Raw genomic sequence first — 10,105 nt, 5'->3', positions numbered from 1 at the left:
TGCTGAGGACCTGCACGTTGAGCTTGAACTCAGGAGCCCAAACATGGGTCAGAGCCCAGAATGGAACCAGCTGGGCCTTTTTGGAGTGTTCACATCATGTTTGTTCCGATACCGTAGTTTGGACCTCACAGTTTTATTGATGGGTCAGAGTTACCCTTACTGATCCTTCCTTAATGTGCCAAAATATGAATAGCAAGTCAGGCTGCAGGCATCACAGCTGGGTTGAGAGTGAGAGTAGTGTTGATTTGCAGCACCTAAAGTGCATTTATGAAATAAACATCTAGCCCTTGTGCTATGGACAGTGATATGGAACACATGCCTTGCCTGAAAGGAAAGTTTGGGTTTGGTTTTTTTTGAGGACTCAGAGCTTTAGCAATATTTACAAAGCTTAAATGCACTTATTTTGGTAATCTTTCTTTTGGTAATGAGTAGGAACAGAATTAGCTCATGTTAATTATCTTAAATATTTTAAGTATGTAAGAGGCTACTATATTGCTTGTTATGCATAACTGGTACACAGCACAGATCTGAAGAAAATCATTTTAGTTTAGAAATTCAAATGAAGAATGATCTCAAAGGAACTTCAGTAGGGAATTCTGAGTTGAGCCTGCAGCTGTGGGTTGCTTCTAAGCTTGGAGATGTTTTTAAAATTAAATTTTTGTATTTTGTTTCAAACACCCAAAAGAACCTTTCTTCTATTCTAAGTTAGAAATTTGTATTTGCAGTTTAACTTTATTTATGATTAATCTGTTTACTACTTTTTGTACAAATATTGCCTGTTAGCTTAAATAACCTTTCTTCTTTCCTGATTTTGTACCCATTCCAAGTTAATAGCAAGCCTGTCGTTTTCAACTTGTGTTTTGATAGCTGAATTCTCTTGGGATCGGCTTGCTCTTCCCCTGGTCATCTGCCTTAGCAGCCCTTTTTTGCATTTGTTAGCTTGAATTTCCTTTTCTTGAAAGTAGTTGATGAGACCTGCTGAATATATTGTATAGTGGCATTCGTCCTTTCTTATCTGTGCTGGAAATGCATCATCCCATGCCATCTGTGATCCCATTGACCTCTCTCACAGCCACAGCATACTGGTAGCTCACAGTTGTCCCAGTTTTGCAGTGCAGCACAGGTTCTTTGCTGCTTTTGTTTGTGATGCAGGAAAAAATTCACTATTTTTAATTGTTCCACAGTTTTAGTATTCCTACTAAAGAAAACCAAAACACCTCTCCCATGACTTAGTTGGTCTGTCTAGCTTCCATTTTCTGCTATTTGCTCCTGTTCTGTTGGCTAGATTTAGGAGCAGACTGCACTAGACGTTTCCTTGTGGTGTTGATGGTTTAAAAAAGGGGAGACCATAGATTAAAGAATAACAGTCTAAGTGTTAATCAACAAGTTTTTGTGCACAATCAATCTTACTTGGCTGACAAGATGATATTTTACAAAAGTAACTTCATAAATATCTTGACAAGTCAAATGTCTGACAAAAGATCATCTATCTTGACTTCTTGTGTGGCCTTTGACACAGTCCTCCACAACATCCTTGTAACTAAATTGGAGAGATACAGGTTTGGTGGATGAACTGTTAGATGGATAAGGAATTGACTGGATGGCCGCATCCAAAGAGTTGCAGTTAACAGCTCCATGTCAAAATGGAGACCAGTAACAAGTCGTGTCCCTCAGGGGTCCATACTGGGACTGATACTGTACAATATTTTTATTAATGACATAGTGGGATTGAGCACACCAGCAGCAAGTTTGCGGATCACACGAAGCTGAGTGGTGCAGTTGATATACTAGAGGGGTGGGATGCCATCCAGAGGGACCTTGACAGGCTTGAGGAGTGGGCTGATGCAAAGCTCATGAAGTTCAACAAGGCCAAGTGCAACGTCTTGCACCTGGGTCAGGGCAATCCCTACTATCAGTACAGACTGGGGAGATGAAGGGATCGAGAGCAGTCCTGTGGAGGAGGACTTGGGGATACTGGTGGATGAAAAGATGGACATGAGCTGGCAATGTGCACTTGCAGCCCAGAAAGCCAAGTGTGTCCTGGGCTGCATCCAAAGCAGTGTGGCCATCTGGTTGAGGAAGATGATTCTCCCCCTCTACTCTGCTCTCATGAGACCCCACCTGGAGCACTGCATCCAGCTCTGGGGTCCTCAGTACAAGAAAGACCTGGACCAGTTAGAGCAGGCCCAGAGGAGGGACACGAAAATGGTCAGAGGGATAGAACACTCCTGCTGTTGAGAAAGGCTGAGAGACTTGGGATGGTTCAGCCTGGAGAAGAGAAGGCTCTGGGGAGACCTTATTGTGGCCTTCCAATATATAAAGGGAGCTTACAAGAAAGACAGGGAAAGACTTTTTACCAAGGCCTGTAGTGACAGGACAAGGGGCAATGGGTTTTAAACTGAAGAGGGTAGGTTTACATTGGACATAAGAAATTTTTTACGATGAGGGTGGTGAAACACTGGAACAGGTTGCCCAGAGAAGTTTTGGATGCCCCATCATTGGAAGTGTTCAAAGTCAGGTTGGACGGGGCTCTGAGCAACCTGATCTAGTGGAAGATGTCCCTGCCCAAGGCAGGGGGGTTGGACTGGATGATCTCTAAAGGTCCCTTCCAATCCAAACCATTCTGTGATTCTATGAATCTAAGATCAGGTGTTGTACAACATTGTAATTAAAATGCTATAGTGTGAGCTAAGCACAAATTGATTAGGAATAACTGACAAACAAAATATAATCCTAAATGGAAAAAAAAAAAAAACCAACATTGAATGAGGAAGGACTTTTTTTTCCCTGGGATCATAGAATCATAGAATAGTTCCGGTTCGAAGGGACCTTTAAAGGTCATCTAGTCCAACCCCTAAATATCTTAATAGATCTTAATAGAAATCTGCTTTAGGCCAAATGTAGACGTTTCTAATGATTTAGGATTTTGAAGCAAGTATAGAAATATGCACTTAACAGGCTAGCATAGCAGGTCAGTAGCATGTTAGGCTTGGCATAAGTGGATATGGTCTGCTTTGTTTAAATTTAAAATGGTTTATTCATCAGTGGGGGATTCTGACTTGGAAAGCTGCAACTCGGAAAAGGATGAGAAGGTTATGGGGATAATCGGTGGGTGTGCTATGTGGTGTTGGATGTTGTGGTGTTCCTCTCAGGGCAAGTTCTGGGGGGTTCACCATCCATATAGTTAGCCTTCTAGGTGACTGTACAAGCCTGACACTGTCGGTCACTAAAAGGATGACACGTGTGACCAGAGGAGCACAAAGTTGCACCGTGAGAGCCTCCCTTTGGAGAAATTGGCCAGCTGCTGCCATAGGCTGGTGAGCCAGTCTGTTGGTCCCCAGGAACACCGGTTATGTTGGACCCTTCCCTGAATTTATTGATGGCCTCTCCCCATTCCCTCCCTATTCCCTCATATACAATGCTTCAGAGATGTCTGTGCAATCACCAATTATCATTTAATCATGTGTTCTTCCAATTATCGTATTTTGTGTCATGCTTTCTCAGCAAACTGGAAAAAGTTGTAGATGTCTTCAGGTGCAGCATGGATCTAGTAGGAGTACAGACAAAAGAATGGGTTCCTCTACATTAGCCTATTAGTCAGGCTTCAGTCTTTCTTGATACTCCTTGAATGGTTGTAGCCTGAACAGTATTCTGATAGGGTGACAAAGTTAACAAGGTGTCTTCAAGTTACTTCACCTTCAGGCTTTTTCAGACTTGCCCTGTTGACAGAATACACCACTCTGCAGAGTAACAGTTTTCAGCTGTGTAGGGCTTTCTCAGTTGATCCTTTGACAGCATTGGTCTTCAGGGTGAATTATCTGAAAAATGTGGGCAATTCAGAATGGCCTTTTGCAGAAGCAACCTCAACATCTGGAAACCTTGCCACATGACTCCACACCAATGGACTTTCCTAAATTTGCAACCCTAAATTAGGACAGAGAACTGTGCCGATTTCTTTAAGATTCAGGCACAAGTCTGCGGTAATTGCCTGAAAGACAAAAGGTGGCTAAACCTGTCCAAATTTGTCTTCCTGTAGTTTCTGGAGTCTGTATGTTTACGTATGCCGATACTGAATGATAATCATACTGGCAGCTGTGGTGTGTCACAGAGGCCCATATATATCTTGAAGCAGAGCGTATGTAACTTAGGTAGTACCAGAATTGATTGAACAGAAGCAGAACTGAGCAGCTGGGATGCTTTGTTGCCTTATTTATGGCAGCAAGCTGTTTGGGTGCAGCTGCACAAACTATTGAATAGCTCTGTCTGGTGGCAACTGTCAGAGGAGGATCTGGGTTTTAATGAAAACATCCCAAAAATGTTGGGGTAAGGATGAAACCTTTTTGCCTGAGTGCTGTAGCTTACAGACTGGGCCTGACCAGTAGCGAGTTCAACTTTTCTAATCCATAAAGGAAACAGCATTGGTGGAAAGTAGAGGCCAATAGGCTGCTCTAGATGGGCCTTCATGTCTTGACTCTGCATCACTGGTTCCTTATCGGCAGAGGGGTCAGAAACTTTAGCGCTCGTAAGACTGTGGGCCTTCCCTGTAGGCCCAAAGGCACTGTTTTAAAGAGGATACAGCTTAAGTGGAGGTGAGAAAAATACTGCACTGCAGAAGCCTGGTACCAGCCGTGCAGGATTGGTTCTCAAGTTTTTTAATTGGATCATTTCAGTGTAACAGGGAAAAGGGAGCTTGTGAGCTCCCGCACCTATGCTCTGCTGAGAGACCTCTCCTACCCTACAGGATTGCTTCCCTGAAAAACAAGGCTTGAGGTCTCACCCCAATGGATACGGGTGCTTCAGTAAGCTCAATCAGGTATTTCATGATTCCAGGAGACTTTCATCTGAATTCATCTTAAACTGGTTCCAGCCATTCCTGTATCTGTCACTCCTGTTTCTCCCTACCCTGCCTACCCCAGCTTTAAAACACTTTTTCCTGAGTCCCTTGCCTTAGATTTGAATGCTTGGGCAAAAGGGATAACTAATCCCCAGCTTAAATCCTGCATATATATACCTAATTATAGAGCTGCATGCCACTGATGTTTTCTTTGGCCCAGGACCTCAAGTTTCAGGGCCTTAACCCGTGCAACGCTGTTCTTTGTCTAGTTCCTGCTGTTGACTTGTACACAAGTTTAAAGTCTGTAAATCCTGTGGATTACTGGTGTATTCCTGCATAGCAGATGAGCAGGAAGAGACCAAATAATTTGGGAAGTAGCAGTCTGAAGCAAAATAGGTACACAAGAAGGCTTTTTGGTATCTCATCGGTACTTGGACAGATTACCTGTCCACATCATCTTCATTCCAGGTAAATGGTTCAACTTTTAGTATGAGTAAGGTAAAATCCTGGTTTGTCAGCATTTTCCTGTATGTGCTGCCTCTTGTGTAGATCTTAATTTTTATGGCTATTGGGCTCCCAGAGAGACAGCCAGAATGACAGGACTGTACATTGCTAACACAGGCATGAGTGTCCCATCCTTCTAAAAGAGCATACCTAACAAGAAAAGAGGACTTAGTAGTACTGTAGAAGGCTAGTTAGTATTCATGCTTGTAAGACAATAGTCCTTTATCTCTAGCTAAACACAAGGGTAGTTGAAATAACCTGAATTTACAGCCAAAGATTGATTTTTTTGTTTGTTTGTTTGTTTTGGTTTTTGTATGAGCTAATTACCAGACTTCACTGGCAAGCCTGTGGAGAGTTACTACCAAAGCAGTCTGTCAGTCTTTCCTGATCTCTCTCACACAGATCCTGAAGCAGAGCTTCAGCTTCATCCCTTCTGTTCCCATTGACATTAGACCTCTCAGTGATGATACTTCTTTCCTGCAAAGACCTGGTGCAGCTGCTGCTGGCAACAATACCTCTCTCACACATGTATATTGCAATGGGCGTACCCATACTTCCTCTTAGATCTAACCTATAATTCCTGGGGACTGGTGCAGAAGAGCTTGAGCCTTGAAGCTGTGGGTCTTCCTATTTTCTTTGACCCAGCTTCTTTCACCTTGACAGTCTTTTCCCCATAGTTCATAAAACTGCCTTGGCAATTGGTTAGTTTTCTGTAAATGGGACTGTATCACATGAGGTTTTCATCTGTTCTTTCAATGCCCAGTCCTTGCTTTCTACAGAATAAACTAAGTGGACTTGCAGTAAGTGACAGCTCTGCTGTTCAGACAAAGGGCCCATCCTGCCTAAGGCAGTGGCCTGTGCAGGTTCCTAGACAAAAGTGTAGAACAGGGCAAGCATGGAATGAATATGCTTCAGATGCCAACAACTTACAGGTAAGGGTTTTCCTAAATTAGAGGCTGTGTCAATCCATGCACCACTAGCTAAATCCTCAGTTTCTGGGGCATCATGCAGCACTGGACTTGGTGAATTTCTCATCCCTTCTGGGATGCAAGTTCCACTGAAGCAGTCAAGAGTGGCTGTCATCAGAGCCCTCTGTACACAGCTCAGCTTCTCCCACTTTCTTTGACTCTCCTCCAGTTGGCTAGGAAGCTGAAGTACTCGGGGCTTCTTAGAAAAGAGTTTTTTCCTCTGGGCCTGTTGCAGTGAACTTTCTGCTGAAGCTGTTCCAGGTGCCTCCATGGGTGATAGATCTAGCAACATTCTATGGGGGTTCTGAGGCTGAAGAGAGTACCAGTAAAACCAGCTGATACAGGGCAGCGGTCTGCAACAGAAAGAGCTGTTTGGCTATTTTTCAGGATGTGCTCTAGGTCCAAGCTTCCCGATTAACCTGTCATTTAATGAAACTGCATAGCAAATAGGGTGCAGTTTTCCAGTGAAAACAGAAAACCAAGTGGCTTGAATTTTCAAGCATTGCAGGGCAGAGGAATGGTGTTCTTATACACAGTGTCTGCTCTGCAGCAGCTAAGCATTCGAGTATAATGAAGTATGGTCATAGAAAACTGGTTGTGTCAGAAACTTAGTCCTGCAAATTAAGACAGCACCACACAGAGATGGGGACGAGGCTGTGATGGGACTTTTCTAGTAATCTTTGATAAACTTTATCCTCAGTTTGGTTTGCAAGCTGGTGTGTGTGTTAGCACTGATTCAGCATCAGATCCTTCCTGTGGTGGGATGATAAAACCCTGACAGCAGTTCAGCATGTGGGAGGCAGAGCTGGCTTAGTGCTGTACCTGTAACAGCTGGATAGAGCAAGAGAAGCTTAAACAGGAAATATAGTTTCCTTCTTGACCAATTAGGGAAGATAGGCTTCCCGAGAAAAGCACATCAAATCCCTGATTTGTTGAGAATCAATCCGGTTCAGCGGCATCTCCTCTCTCAATGGTTTGGAAGATGAGCACTGTTCAGAGCTTCCGTAACTGGGCTTACAAATGCTATCCTGTTGGGGTAGCTGCTGTTAAATGGCTTCCATTGCTCAAAGGCGTTACAGAATTTTTGTTCTACCTTGAAGATTTTAAGTCTTTAGTAAAACCATTTTCTTCCCACTTACAGAGCCCTTCAGAATAGTATAAAAATGAAGTTAGCACGGGGAAGATGTGCAGAGTTCATGATCTTAAATGCTGAGGTTTACAGATAGATTTTTCCCAACTTGCTGAAGCTGGAAACCTAACATTAGCAACGAGTTTCATACCTGCTCTTGTATTAACATCTTCATTTAGCTTAGATGGGTCTTTTTTTGTTTTTACCGTTATTTGTGTACTTTCATAGAATATGATTTCTTGCTATTATTAGTGTTTTAGTAGGCTAGATAAATTTATAAAATCTCCTTCCTTAGGAGTTTTCAATTATTCTGATGGTTCTAGAAGCTAGTCTGAACGGGGATACAATTTGTAAGCTCATTTTTTCTTGAACTACAAGTGACCAGAACCTAGGCATTTCAGATGTCTACAAGTACCTGTGTGATCCGTTGCTTACCTGTCTACTGTCATTGGATACGTCCAAACAGTCCTTGTAGTTTCAGCTCCCTCACAGGCACCCTTTTTGGGTTGCTTTCTATTCTGGGTGAATTGTTTCTGTTTCTCCTACATCATGTCTAACCTGTGAGCTTATGCATAATGGAAATTCTTGTTCTTTGTCTCTGACATAACCTTGCACTTGCGCCGAAATCTAGGCAGACCTATTAATGAAACCATCTTCAAAATATCACAGTTTTTGCTTTGTTGTGCTGCCCCTCTGTTTTCTACATAGCTGGGACATTCCTACATTTGGTACAAATGCTAAGAGCTGGTCCTGAAATTTAAATCTCTTCTATTTCCTGATGGCTGATTCATCATAGAATCATTAAGGTTGGAAGAGACCTCCAAGATCATCAAGTCCAACCGTCAACCCAACACCACCATGCCCACTAAACCATGTCCCTAAGCGCTGCATCTACACGTCTTTTAAATACCTCCAGGGATGGTGACTCCACCACTTCCCTGGGCAGCCTCTTCCAATGTTTAACCACTCTTTCAGTAAAGAAATTTTTCCTCATGTCCAATCTAAACCTCCCCTGGCGCAACTTGAGGCCATTTCCCCTCGTCCTATCGCTTGTTACTTGGGAGAGGAGACCAACACCCACCTCGCTACAGCCTCCTTTCAGGTAGTTGTAGAGAGCGATGAGGTCTCCCTTCAGCCTCCTTTTCTCTAGGCTAAACAAGTCATCTATCTTACAGTTCCTGTAGTCACCCCCATTTTTTTCCTAGCTACCTTTGTGATTTTTTTTTTATGGGGTACTACACCAACTGATGCATTACCCTAGTTAGTACTTTTGCCCAGAAGAAAAAAAAAAAATTGTATTAAGTCATATGTTAATGTGGCATGATTTCTCTATTACAGAATACACTGCAATTGAGGCAAATGAAAGATTATTAAACCCAAATGTTTAAAAATTCCTTCCTTCAGAATTTCACAGCCGTTGCCCATGACTGATGGTGAGGCTGAAAGGCCCTGCAGTTGCTTGGGTAACTCTCGCTTCCTTCTGCTTTTCACAAGTGCCAGTGCCCCACTCTTCCATTTGTTGCAGAAATATTTCTGACCGTTTGCAGTATGAGGAGAGCGGAGTATATAGAAGGAGCCTGTGTACTGCCTTGGGTTGGTTGGTATCCGAGGCTGTTCTTGGGGTGCTGGGCTCTGCCCAGTGTCGCACAAGTACATGTGTGAAGAGATGCTACATTCAAACAGTGAGGAATGAACAATTTCTCTAAGGTTTTACTGTGAGATAAATGTCCACTCTAAGAACTGGTGTGAAGGTGGAGACCTGTGTGCAAAGCAAAAATAGCTGGGGCAAAGAATCTTGTTTGGAGAGGAGATGAGTGTAATGACCGGATGACACAGCTGGGCTGGAGGTGGGAAATTAAAAGGTGATAAACTTAAATGAGAAGAAATAACTGGGCAAGAAAGATAGACCAGGAAACTGTGAAAGCAATAACAGGATGAGAACAAGAAGGCCCACATTGTCCTGTGGACAACTTAGAGGTAACAACTTTGGACTTCACGCTTCTGTCGCCAAGCAACATCTTGGGCAACGTGTCCCAGAAGTGAATGCACATGTAGATTTTTAAACCTACTCTGTCATGATTGTGCCTTGCTCTGTGTGTGTGGAGATGGAGATAGAAATTGCTGTTCTTTATTTCTCCTTTCATGGTACTTGTTTTACAAGCCTCTGTTGTGTCCCCCTTGACTCATGTTCTTCTGTGTGTAGGCATTGTTCAAGCTCTCGTCATAGAGAACCTATTTCATACTTATGATCGCCTTCATATACTATCTTTAAAAGACTAGTTAGACTAAAAGAGAAATGTTGATACCTCACAGAATTTACATAGCAGCATTGGCTTTTTTCAAAGTATTTTCCTAATAACGTCTCACATGATAAACTTGATATCCAGCAGGTGCAACTTAAGAGTGTGTGTCTATACATAAATTATTTAGGAAACCATCACAGCTCTCACTTTCCCTTTGGATGTTATTTCTCACGGGTGAAGACTAAGAGCTTTTGGGGCAGAGGTTGACTGCACCTATCCTCGGTGTCGCTGGGCTGCCTTTCAGTGTAAGGTGTGGCACCGCGGAGGTAAGACACTGCCACCAGCAAAGCTGGTTACTGCTTTCAAAGCCGGCTCCGGTTGATTCCCCAGGCACCCAGGGGTGCCGGCGCGGCCCCTGCTCCCCGGC

This window comes from Pygoscelis adeliae, unplaced genomic scaffold (assembly GCF_000699105.1).
Source record: "Pygoscelis adeliae isolate BGI_AS28 unplaced genomic scaffold, ASM69910v1 Scaffold452, whole genome shotgun sequence".
In the NCBI taxonomy this organism is placed as follows: domain Eukaryota; kingdom Metazoa; phylum Chordata; class Aves; order Sphenisciformes; family Spheniscidae; genus Pygoscelis; species Pygoscelis adeliae.
The sequence above is the reverse complement of the archived record's forward strand: the minus strand, read 5'-3'. Positions refer to the sequence as shown.